Source organism: Lactuca sativa, chromosome 8, assembly GCF_002870075.4.
Source record: "Lactuca sativa cultivar Salinas chromosome 8, Lsat_Salinas_v11, whole genome shotgun sequence".
NCBI lineage: Eukaryota > Viridiplantae > Streptophyta > Magnoliopsida > Asterales > Asteraceae > Lactuca > Lactuca sativa.
The window spans coordinates 44,332,643-44,344,526 of NC_056630.2; the positions used below are offsets into that span (position 1 = coordinate 44,332,643).

General features: G+C 32.8%; 1 long non-coding RNA gene across 1 annotated transcript; it reads left to right on the forward strand.

Moving 5' to 3' along the window:
* Positions 1–5,018: 5,018 nt before the first annotated feature.
* On the forward strand, positions 5,019–7,719 carry LOC111875998 (uncharacterized). Its single transcript, XR_002844873.3, has 6 exons — positions 5,019–5,398; positions 5,917–5,998; positions 6,257–6,319; positions 6,430–6,498; positions 6,741–6,820; positions 7,527–7,719. It is a non-coding gene; the product is annotated as an uncharacterized LOC111875998 (long non-coding RNA).
* The last annotated feature ends 4,165 nt before the right edge of the window (positions 7,720–11,884 follow it).

Genomic DNA, 11,884 nt, shown 5'->3' on the forward strand with positions numbered 1-11,884 from the left:
CCATCCGCACCCAGCCCCCTCTGATCCGCACCCACCTTTGACCGCAACCACCATCCTCACTTCGGATCCTCTCTCTCCAGCGCCCCTCCTTCCTCCTTCAGCCCCTCCCCCTTCCTCCCCTCTCTTCTCCTTCTCCCCTCCTCCCCTCCTTTCCTTTTCCTCCCTTCTCATCAGCCCCCCCCCCCCCCTTTTTAGCCTTCTTATTTTTTAAGACTCTTTTTTTATTCAGTTTTTTTTTTATTTTATTTTCTTTTCAGTTATTTTTTTTAACACCAATTATTTTTTTTATTCAGTTAATTTTTTTTATTTAGCCATTTTTTATTATAACCAATTTTTTTTTATTAAAACCCATTTTTTATTTAACACCAATTTTTGCCACAACCTACCTATGGATTGTCACATTGGTTTATTTCATGCCGGTTATTATTATTGGAAGAATATTCCTACCGCAGTCGGAGTTCATATTATCTTTGTGACGCTTGCACCGCAACGGCGATTGATCACCAAAGTTGTTTCGCATTCTTCACGTTATGGGATTTTATGACTTGTTGCTTATGATTTTTTGTTGACGAATCATGTATCTTGAGCATGTGGACTTTATTCTCTATTGAAGACCACTTCAAGTGTTCCGGCACCGCAGTTTGGATATTTGGATATACTTTTGGCACAACAGATTTTCTCAGCACAGTTTTAGCAAGTGTCACCCGCTTTCTAATGACCGCAAGAGTATTTATTTTACTCTTTCTCGTTTCTTATCGAGGCCCTTCATACATCTAGGGAGAGCTTCTCTTAGCTCTTGGTATCCGACACTCTCCATCCGATTATTTGTTGATTTTTGATATCCGGTCATTTATCAAAAATAGGAAGAGAATATCATCCGGATTTGGTTATTATTGTTTGAGTTTGGATTTTTGAAGACTTCTGAAGACGATTATTTATTTAGTGATGCCGATGTGACACTTATTTTTGGTCTTCACGGATCAAATTTTTGGCATTACTCGATGTTTTCCGATTCAGATTAGTTATTATTCGGACTCTACCACATGATGATTTTGTGTTCGCATCTAGTTCAGATCTTATGGTTTCACGAGTTTGGATTTGTGATATGTTGAAGACGAAGATTATTTTGGCGATGTGACGTGGCAGTTATTTTTTATCCTTGGATCAAATTTTTGGTATCGCTGGACCATGTTTTTGGACTCACATTATTTTTATCCGGACTACATTTTATGGATGCTTCACATGTTTAGCAGGTTATTCTTTGAAGAATTTCGGTATATTATTATTCGAGAACTCGAAATGTTTTTCAGACTTTTGAAGACGAAGTGTTTCTTTTATTGGATCTTCTACTTGCTCATGGTGACCTCCTTTCTTCGGGTGATTATGACTAGTTTGAAGATTTGGATCTTATCTTTTCTGCTTCATTGGTTGTGCTTTGAAGCTGAAGACCTTCATTTAAGAGATTCATGGTCAGTTTCAGACTTCACAGACACTTCAGAGTTTCAGAGACATTTCAACACTTGAGTTCATTTTATTACTACACTTGCTAGTCGGATTACTGTATTATAGCCTTGTATCACTTATTAATTGTATCTCTCATCATTTGTAAGCATTTAGGGAGAGAATGTTGGTGCATATAAATGCTCCACAAATAATGAGTGATAGTTAGGTTATATTTTCTCTTTGTTTGTATTGTTGGTGTAAATACTCTCCCTCCTATATAAAGGGAGAGTTGGTCATTTATTTCCTTAGTGAAGCTAGCTCGTTTCTTTTCTAAGTTAGTGATTACTTTTCTACCATGTAATCTTAGAGAGAGATAGTGGTGGGTTCTCCCACCCAGGGAGAGTTTCTCTCCCACCATGTTCTTCATGCAATATTATGATTATTCTCTCTTGTTCTTTCTTTTCTTGTGAACTCATAATATGTTCTTCGTGTTCATACTTCCAAAAACACGATTAATCTCGAGATATCCTTCTTCCGCATTCGCCGTTCGTTGTAATAATGGGTCTCTACAATTGTTCAAGAATTTTTTATTATTTATTGTTCAAGAAATAAACATATTCTGTCAGAATGTCCGAATTAAAATAGTTATAATTCATAAAATCGGGTTTTTAAAATTAATAAAATCTATGATCCCTTAAAATATGCAATTTTCCTTTATTAAATCTATATTAATTGACTAGAATACCCTTGTAATTAAATTAGATGATTTTTTTTCAATTACATTTAATTCAATAATATATATTAATCATTTTCTTAAAATAAGTAAAACTGATCGGCCCAAAGTTATCTATATACAATAACACAATAATTACTTTGAATAGAATAACCTAGGCCTATATATATATATATATATATATATATATATATATATATATATATATATATATATATATATATATATATATATATATATATATTAAAACTTGACCAAGTAAGGAATAATAAGCTTTTTTTGACTTTCATTTTGCCACACGACTTTCCAAAATTTTACACTTTTAGTCCTTTAATAAAAACACAACAAATTTACTAATAAGTAACAACACCAACTAACTACTTATTAAGTAAATTACTATATAAACACTAATATGTATAAATTAAAACTTGAACAAGTTAGAATATTAGGCTTTTGTTGACTTTCATTTTACCACACGACTTTCCAAAATTTTACACTTTAAGTCCCTTAATAACAACAAAACATATTTACTAATCAAGTAACAACATCAACTAACTACTTATCAAATAAATTACTATATAAAAACCAATATGTATATATATTAAAACTTGACCAAGTTAGAAATAGTAGGCTTTTGTTGACTTTCATTTTGCAACACGACTTTCCAAAAGTTTACACTTTTAGTCCCTTAATAACAAGACAACATATTTACTAATCAAGTAACAACATCAACTAACTACTTATCAAGTAAATTGCTATATATTCATATATCAAGTAACAACATCAAGAAAAGCGTATGGCACACTAATCGCATACATATGCATTACACAAGTTCTATGGAAGCCATGGAAGTATACATGTTTTCTCCCGTCCCTAATTAAGTGGAAATGAACCTTGGAACAGGTTGCTATAAGATTCCAAGTACCTTTTGTTCTTCGGGAAGCATTGTTTAACATGTCCAAAGCTTTCTGCTTCCTCTGTCTGCTTTCTGTCATTAGCATCATTCCAAGGACAAATGTTGAATCCAAATGTCCCAATGCAAATGCTTCTTTTAGCATCATTTTCCCTTCGTGATCAGCTTCCAAGAAAAAAAATTACTCTGAAAAAAAAAATTAAACACAGAATTTATAGTTAAAGTAATGCAAAACAAGAAATCAATTAATACTATATATATATATATATATATATATATATATATATATATATATATATAATAAACGTACCAATCCATCCCTGAACAGAATATTTGGGTTTCTCATCAGCCATATCTTTGCATTTGTTGACAACTGCATGTTTGTCTTCTGACCAACGACGAAATCGTAGTCCATCTACCTCCATATGTTTGTATATTTTTTCCGTTTTTCTTGCCTCGTTTAAGATTTTGCAACTGCACACGAAACAAAATGTTGGCCCCTAACTGTAAGAACAAATGAAATAAACATGTGTAATAGAAGGATTAAAGAAAAAACGTACACAATCTTCATCTTGAAAGTGTTGACTGCTCAAAATTTTCCCACCTCGACTATTATCTTCTCAATCACTTCCAATGGCATGTCGGTTAGCAATTTGCTTTGGTTTCTTGATTGCATATTCAAAGAAGTACTTGCTTCCATAATATTATTAGTTGACTTAGTTAGCGATTCTCTAAAAACAATTTTAGGGTTTTTTGACTGTCGGAATTTTGAAATTGGGGTTGATTGCAAGTGACTGAAATAAGACTGCATAACTGAAACGGAATGATTCTTCAGAAAAATTATGGCGCATACAAGATGTTGAATATAAAATGACCAAATTGCCTTCATACATACAATGGATAATATTTGATTAGTAAGGGTAGTTTTGTCAAAAATCAGAATTTAAAAAAAAAAATCAATCTATTTTAAAACACAACCGGCACAACCATGACACATATGGCATCCATGGGTGTTACCATCACAACCATGGCACATATGGCATCCATGGGTGTTACCACGACCCATATGGCATCCATGGGTATTACCATTACACATATGGCATCCATTGGTGTTACCATGACCCATGTGGTATCCATGGCTATTACAATCACAACCATAACACATATGGCATCCATGGGTGTCACCATGTAAAATTCATAAATTTTCAACAAAATTTAAACTTTTCAAAACAACCATTTTCTATATATATATATATATATATATATATATATATATATATATATATATATATATATATATATATATATATATATATATATATATATATGGGAAAAGTGAATATACCCTTAAGGGTATATAAGCTTAGGTACCCAAACACACGTTAACACGTCGTTTTGTTTGATATATTTATTATAATGTTCTTAAACTTCAACTCCTAACTTGATTTACTTTCAAGATTTTCGAAATTTAACTATTATCTTTCTTTTATATCACATCTTTTTGCCGAACATCTACTAGGCCATATATATTGTAGTTGAAAATGAAAATTATGTAAGAGGAAGATAAATGTGTAATTTTTAAAAATCTTGGAAGTAAATCGACTTAGAAGTTAAATTATAAGAACATTGAACAATTATAATGTAATATATGATACAAAATGACGTAGTATGATGAGTTTGTGTACCTAAGTTTATATACCCTTAAGGGTATATTTACTTTCTCATATATATATATATATATATATATATATATATATATATATTAATAAGCAATTAGCATGTTTTGTTTAATTTTAAAAAATAAAACCCTTAAAGCATCATATACAACAACCTTAATGCATCGTATAAAAAATGGATCTTATCCGGTGTCAGTCAAAGTCGTTTGAGCTAACATGCTCTCAATTTCAGCCAATTGAATAGGTCAAAACAAACTTAGACCCACATTATATAGCATGCCCCGTCGTCTCCGCCATTAACATCGAATTTATTGCTTTCATCTCTTTCTAATTTATCCTTTTTATTTGATTTTCAGGACTCGGTCGATGTCGACGCCACCATCCCCACCGTCTGCTCCAGTCTTCACTCTCCAAGTAAGATTTTAGCTTCCCATCACTTTCTTTCTCACAATCCGAACTGGTGTTCCCTTCTCCTCTCTACCCCACCTCCATTGCACCACCAGTGAACCATCGCCCTTTTAAAAACCCTAGAGACCACCGTTTCCAACACCACTCAACCCGTTTTAAAAACCCTAGATACGAAATTTACCATCGTCTCCTCTAACAGCTTCCACCATCGTCTCCTCTAACTAGGTATGTTTGTGATTAAAGGGTTGATTTTTTGTTTTTTTTCCCTATTTTTACATCAAATTTGAAATGGTCAGTTTGTTTTTAGTTTTTTTATTCATTAGCATGTTGATGGATGTAACAATCGTATCAAACAATGGTAATTGAAGAGGCGTCAATAGACTCAAACATTGGATCTGTTAAAGCCCTACAGGTTCAGTCAATTTGATTTCTCTTCTCCTTACTGTTAGCCACCTCATCGCCGACAACAAACCCACCACTCTTTGTAGCCAATGATTTGATTTAGGCCTTTAGTTCAGATCAAGTTTACAAATGTAAAAATTCATACAGACAAGTATGTTCCTGTCGTCTCTTTTTGAATCTGAGAAATATGAAAAGTTCCCATTATTGAATTTTGGATTTTATCTTACTTAATTTACTAACCGATCATGATGTTACACTTTTTGATTCATTACAAATATGAGCCTCAAAATAATTTTGTTTTATTTTTTAACTGCTTTGGATTTTGCACATCTAAACCTCAGGAACATGAATGAGGCTATCATATTATTCAATGGAAGTTCCTGCTCATATTGCTTTATGATTTTGCATTCTATTAATCTCATGGTTAGTAATCATAATTTTTGTTTATTTTATTGTTCAAACTAATTCATTTATTTTTTGTTAGTTATTATTGAAGAAATGGTTTTCTAATTATATATTTATATTTGTTTCTTGATATGATCTTACAACTTACATCTTATGGCTAAATAAGAGAATAAAAGAAGGAAAAAAAGGAAAATGTTTTTTTATCAATTACACTTGATGGTTAAAAGAGCATAAAATAAGGAAAAAAATAAGTTGATATATTTGTATCGTGTATAGGGGTATTCATGTCTTTCTGACTCACTCTTGATCAGATTCTTTTTCTTCCTTAAATTTCATCAGGTACATCAGAAGATTTTTATGTAATCATTTACTTTCTTTAAAACAACTTCACAGTAAATAACATTGCAACATAGTTTACTAAACTCCTAAACTTTGTTCTTATTTTGCAGGTTCAACTGATGATGTCTTTTGGACTAATTTCTACCAGGGGATATTATTGTGTACTAAGGACCTTGGAAGTAAGCATCAATAGATGTAAATAGATTTCTTTTAATATTGTCAATTGTCCGGTTGAATTGTGTGACTAGATGACATTGACATGCCACTTGCAATATTTTGAGTCATACATATGAATTTTATCATGCAGATCTTTGATCATTTGGGAGGTTAATTAATTAGAACTAATGGCATGTTGTTAATGAGTTGCTATAGTGTAGGAATTGGTCAAGTTTAATATCTGAACAATATTTCCTTCTTACAGGTCAAAGAGATGTTTACCTCGGTCAGATCTCCTTTTGTTGACTACTTGCCATTTGACTAGAAGAAGCAAGATGTCCCTTTGTAAGTATGACCCATAACTAAAATGGTGTGCTCTTTGAAACTAACATCATCAAGAATCTCAAAATCAAGAGCTTCTTCTTGAAGTTGGTTTTGTTACCCATATTCACATGGCATGAAAAATCAAAAACATTTCATGCAATTTCTTTTTTTTCTCCACGGTCATGGCTAATTACTACAAGTTCACTAATTAGTGTGTATGAAATCATGATTGTCATTATTATTTCCTAATTTGTTTAGGCTTTGAATTTAAGAAGAGAAAGCCACTTGAATTGGCTATAAAATTTGGGGAGAGAATGGATCAGGTAGATATATAGGATTTAATAGAATTGAAGGAAAGTGTATTCTAAGTTTTTGTATATTAAGGTCATTTTACTTTGTTGTTTTAGTCTCTACTCATGAGTTCAATTCAATAATTATTGGGGACAAGAATTGCCAACTATACCCTTTGATTTCATCCCACAACAAGAAGGTTTCTTACTTTTTTATATTTATGACTTCTGCTTTGTTCCATATTATTCTAATTCGATGATGGAATATTTGTCAGCAAGATAATATAATTCCTTTGTTGAAATGATTACCATGTTTTGTTCCATATTCTACCTGTTTTTCTTTTCTTTGGTATTGATATGTTTTAAAGTGCTTATCTATATATAATGCTATGGTCTCATTACATTGGTTTTAACTTTGATTTAGTTTCATGTTTCAGATCAAGTATCATGTGTAAGGAGCTCAGATGAATTGTTTTTGGAATTCTTTAGGTATTAAGCTTCAAAACTTGCTGAATAGTAAAAATATGAAGAATGTAATAGAAAAAGGTTGCATTGTTTCTTTCGAGCTATTACATTGGAGAGAAAATAAATAATTGATTTTTAATGAAAGTGAACAATTATGTGGAAAAATGTGGTTGGATTCAACATTGATGACATTTGATACAAATTATTGGGTTTTAAAAAAGATTATATAGGTCTTAATGAGCACGTTTGTGCGGATTGGGGAATTTCTTACCATAATGATTATTTTTGTGGATAGAAAATGGGAAAAAATAGAGGCTCAATGGACGCTTGATAGTTTTAGTTTCACTATCAAAAACAATTGGAAAGGGAAGGGTATGTTTGGTATTTTACAAATACTAGATTTGGAAGATATGAATCTTCATTTTTTTTATAAAGAGTTGAAGGGCTTTGAGAGTAAATGTTTAATTTTTAATCTTAAAAATGACAATTTTATCATGTGGTTGGATTGGTTTACAAAGGAAGGGTTTTTTGGTCTTTTTTTGAAAATGTCTATTTGAAAGCTATGAATTCAGTCATAAAATTGATGAAATTTGTCTATTTTGCTGCCAATTTAAATCAAAGAAGGAAGAGTATATTGATATTTTATAAACATTAGACTTGGTGCGACATTTTTTGCGATCTAGAACTGAAGGATGTTGGGAGTATTTTTTTTTCTTATTCTCAACAATGATGTTTACAGTGTTATCCTTATTTGCTGCATGATGTCCGATTATTTAGATATGAAAGGGCATTTTGATTCTTTTCTAAAAAAACACATCTATAAAATTTTCATGTATCTCAATTGTATTAGGAGGCTAATTTGGATAACAAAGAAATGTCATTTTGGTCTTTTTTTAAGAAGTGCAATGGATAATGTTTCAAGCGGTTTAAAAGCAATGATGTGGTTTTTCGGTTCACTAATACAAATGGTGACGAAAGATATAACTTATAATTTTTATGACAATAGATAAAACAAATATTAATAAAGAAGAATTAATGTGAGACAATGTTTTTGAAATTTTTTTATAAAAATATTAATGATTGAACATTTAAATTTTTTTTTATTATGTAAAATAAAAACTCCAAATTAATCATATATAAAAAATGGTCACAAATGTTGCCTCACCGAGAAGGCTTGTAGGTGCGAGGACATTTGTTTTAGATGATTGAAAACATGATATATTCGTTAATATATTTTTAAAATTAACCGATTTTTTTTTAATTGTTAAGACAACTTTTTAATCTCAACACAACAACATATTCATAGGCTCCTACCAGTTTCAACAAACACCATTACATAAAGTTGATGAGAGCACTGACCAATCCATGGTTCTCGGATTTTCTATTACTGGTTGATGACGGAGTTGAAAAAACGATGAATAAGTAATGGACTTGATGAAACATCTATTGAACCTTAGTTGCTGAATAAAGTAAGTAAAAAAAAAAAAAAAAAAAAAAAAAAAACCAACGATTATTAAACCGTTACATAATACAAAGTTGATTTGTGCAATCACATTGCATATATTTTGAAATACGATCTGAAAGAAACTAATGTCGGAAAGATAAGCATCCAAACTTTTTATTTTTTATTCTTATTAATTTTGTATTTGCTAACATGCTCATATTGATAATTGTTTAGATCTATTATTCACTTATATATATATATATATATATATATATATATATATATATATATATATATATATATATATATATATATATACCCTTAAGGGTATATAAGCTTAGGTACCCAAACACACCATAATACGTTATTTTGTTTGATATATTCATTATAAAGTTCTTAAATTTCAACCCTAAGTTGATTTACTTTCAACATTTTCGAAATTTCACTATTATCCTTCTCTTTTATCATATCTTTTTGTCGAACACCTACTACGTTTTATATATTGTAGTTGAAAATGAAAATTATGTAAAAGGAAGATAAATGTGTAATTTATAAAAATCATGGAAGTAAATTGTGACAACCGTCAAATTCTGGTCAATTCAAAGTCAAATAAAGTCAACAAGTCAAACCGGTCAACTCAATTTGCGCATAGGTACTAGAGTTTAAGTTATGTAATTTCTAAACAACTCTCTATTCTAATGAGAGATCATAAATCGAAAAGTGCGTACATCTAGATCTCCTTAACCTAAAATTGTGGTACGTGGCGAGCCAAACCGATAAAACAATGTTGCATTGTTAGACTTCAACTATAATCGTTGAGCGTATATGCTTGAGTCATACAAGAATTTAGTCTGGATTGGCTTAGAATTGGTGGTGCCCGCCTCATCTCCTGTTCCTCGTTGGGTTGTGGACCTAGGGCAGACCCACTATATTCAACGTTTTATCTAACTTAAATCTTATATAACTTATATACGCTGGACGATTATAGGGGAAATCTACGGGTCAATCTAGGGTTCATTAACACATCATATAGGAATATTCTGTTTACACTTAACTAAGAAAATATCGGATTTTCTGGAAATCAAACTCTATCGATTTTACAAGGAAAACGGTTTCTACTCCAAACAAAACTCTTATGAACTCACCAACTTAATTGTTGACACTCTTTCAAAACTACTTGTATTCTCGATAAAAGTAGGAGCATGTGCACACACACTAGGGTCAGTATCATGGTGGGATAGGGCAAAAGTGGTGATTGTTGAACAATACGAGTAGGCTTGGGGATGTATAGTCAGGTCTGGGAATGACATAGCCTGATCAACTATGTCTCACCCAGAAGTGATTAGCATATGCCCAGGAATGGTCGTAGGTGTTGCAACAAGTTTAAAAACTTACCAACACTACCACAATGAAATACCATAGGGTATTTGGTGTTATTATAATTACTTATTTGAGAACTAAATAGATTTTTATCAATAGGTCAATAATTGCCTAGTGGATACATTAAAATTATATGTATCCAGGACGTTATAGACTTAGAATCTATGGATCTTTGCTTTACTTCCTGTTCTCGTTGGATTGGGGATTTAGAGTTAGGGTCGCTTATTCGAAGGTCTATCCTGTCCCAAATACATATGACTAGTATGCACTAAACAATATATTGAAGTACCTGATAAAGATCATCTTATAATTATCTAATTAGTACGTCTACTTAGTTATTTCTTATATCCCAATTTCTCGCGAAGATATCATGGCTGAATTTCATCCCCACGACGACCCGTACTACCCTAACCACGACAATACTGAATGGCTCGGAGAGGAGCCAGAGAATGATTACCGAATCCCTTTGGATGGTCACCAAGCTGAAGGCTTTGCTGATGGTTCTGACTCCGACCCTGAAGTGGAGAACCTACCCTGATGGCCCTTGTTCCGAATCCTAACCCTCGCCCGGTTTTTCAAGGCCCGACGCCTCCTTGGGTAGAGTGCTTGGAAACCTGGAGCGAAGAACACGACCAACCTAGGCTGTTAAATGGAGACATTCGAATCCTTCAGAATCCGGAGACTACACTATTCAAGGGAACCGTAGCATTGCCAAAAATTTTCCTTACGTTAATGAGATGTAGACCTATTTTCCTCGAACCCTATATTACAAACAATTTACATATGGTAACTCCAAGAAATTCTTAATATATACCAAGTGATTTTAGGAAGGGATCAGGCGAAACAAATCACAAGTTGCATTTGAGTCACTACCACTAAAATTCATTCATAGGGGCTTTGTTATGAATTACATGCAAAATACTTTTAAGTCAGAACATAATACAGACAAGTCTAGCTTGATAACATCTGACTTGTCACTACTATTAGAAACTTATCGTTTGTTCGTCTCTACCAACTTATGACAGGACTATGCCGCCAAAGAAAAAGTCCAGACCCTCCGGAAGCACAGCACCGCCCCCTCCGCAGTTTGATCCCATAATGTTTCAAGCTGCCGTAACAGCAGCCGTGGCGGCAGCAATGTCGCAAATGGGTACAAATGGTTCCGGCGGCTTCGGATCTGGGAATACTAACTCGAATCAGGGGGACAGCACAGGGCGTACTAAGGAGTGTTCTTACAAAGACTTCACGAATGGCAAACCCGATCCTTTCGACGGAAGCGGGGGCGTCATCGCGCTGATGCAATGGTTTGAAAGGACCGAAGCAGTCTTCGAAATTTGTGCTTGTCCCGAAGCAAGCAAGGTCAAGTATGTGGCATTCACCTTCACAAGAAAAGCTCTTACTTGGTGGAACGGCAGAGTTAAGTCGCTTACTCCTGCAGTGGCTAACTCTATAAGCTGGGAGGATCTAAAAGCTTTAATGCTGAAAGAATATTGCCCAAGAGGCGAA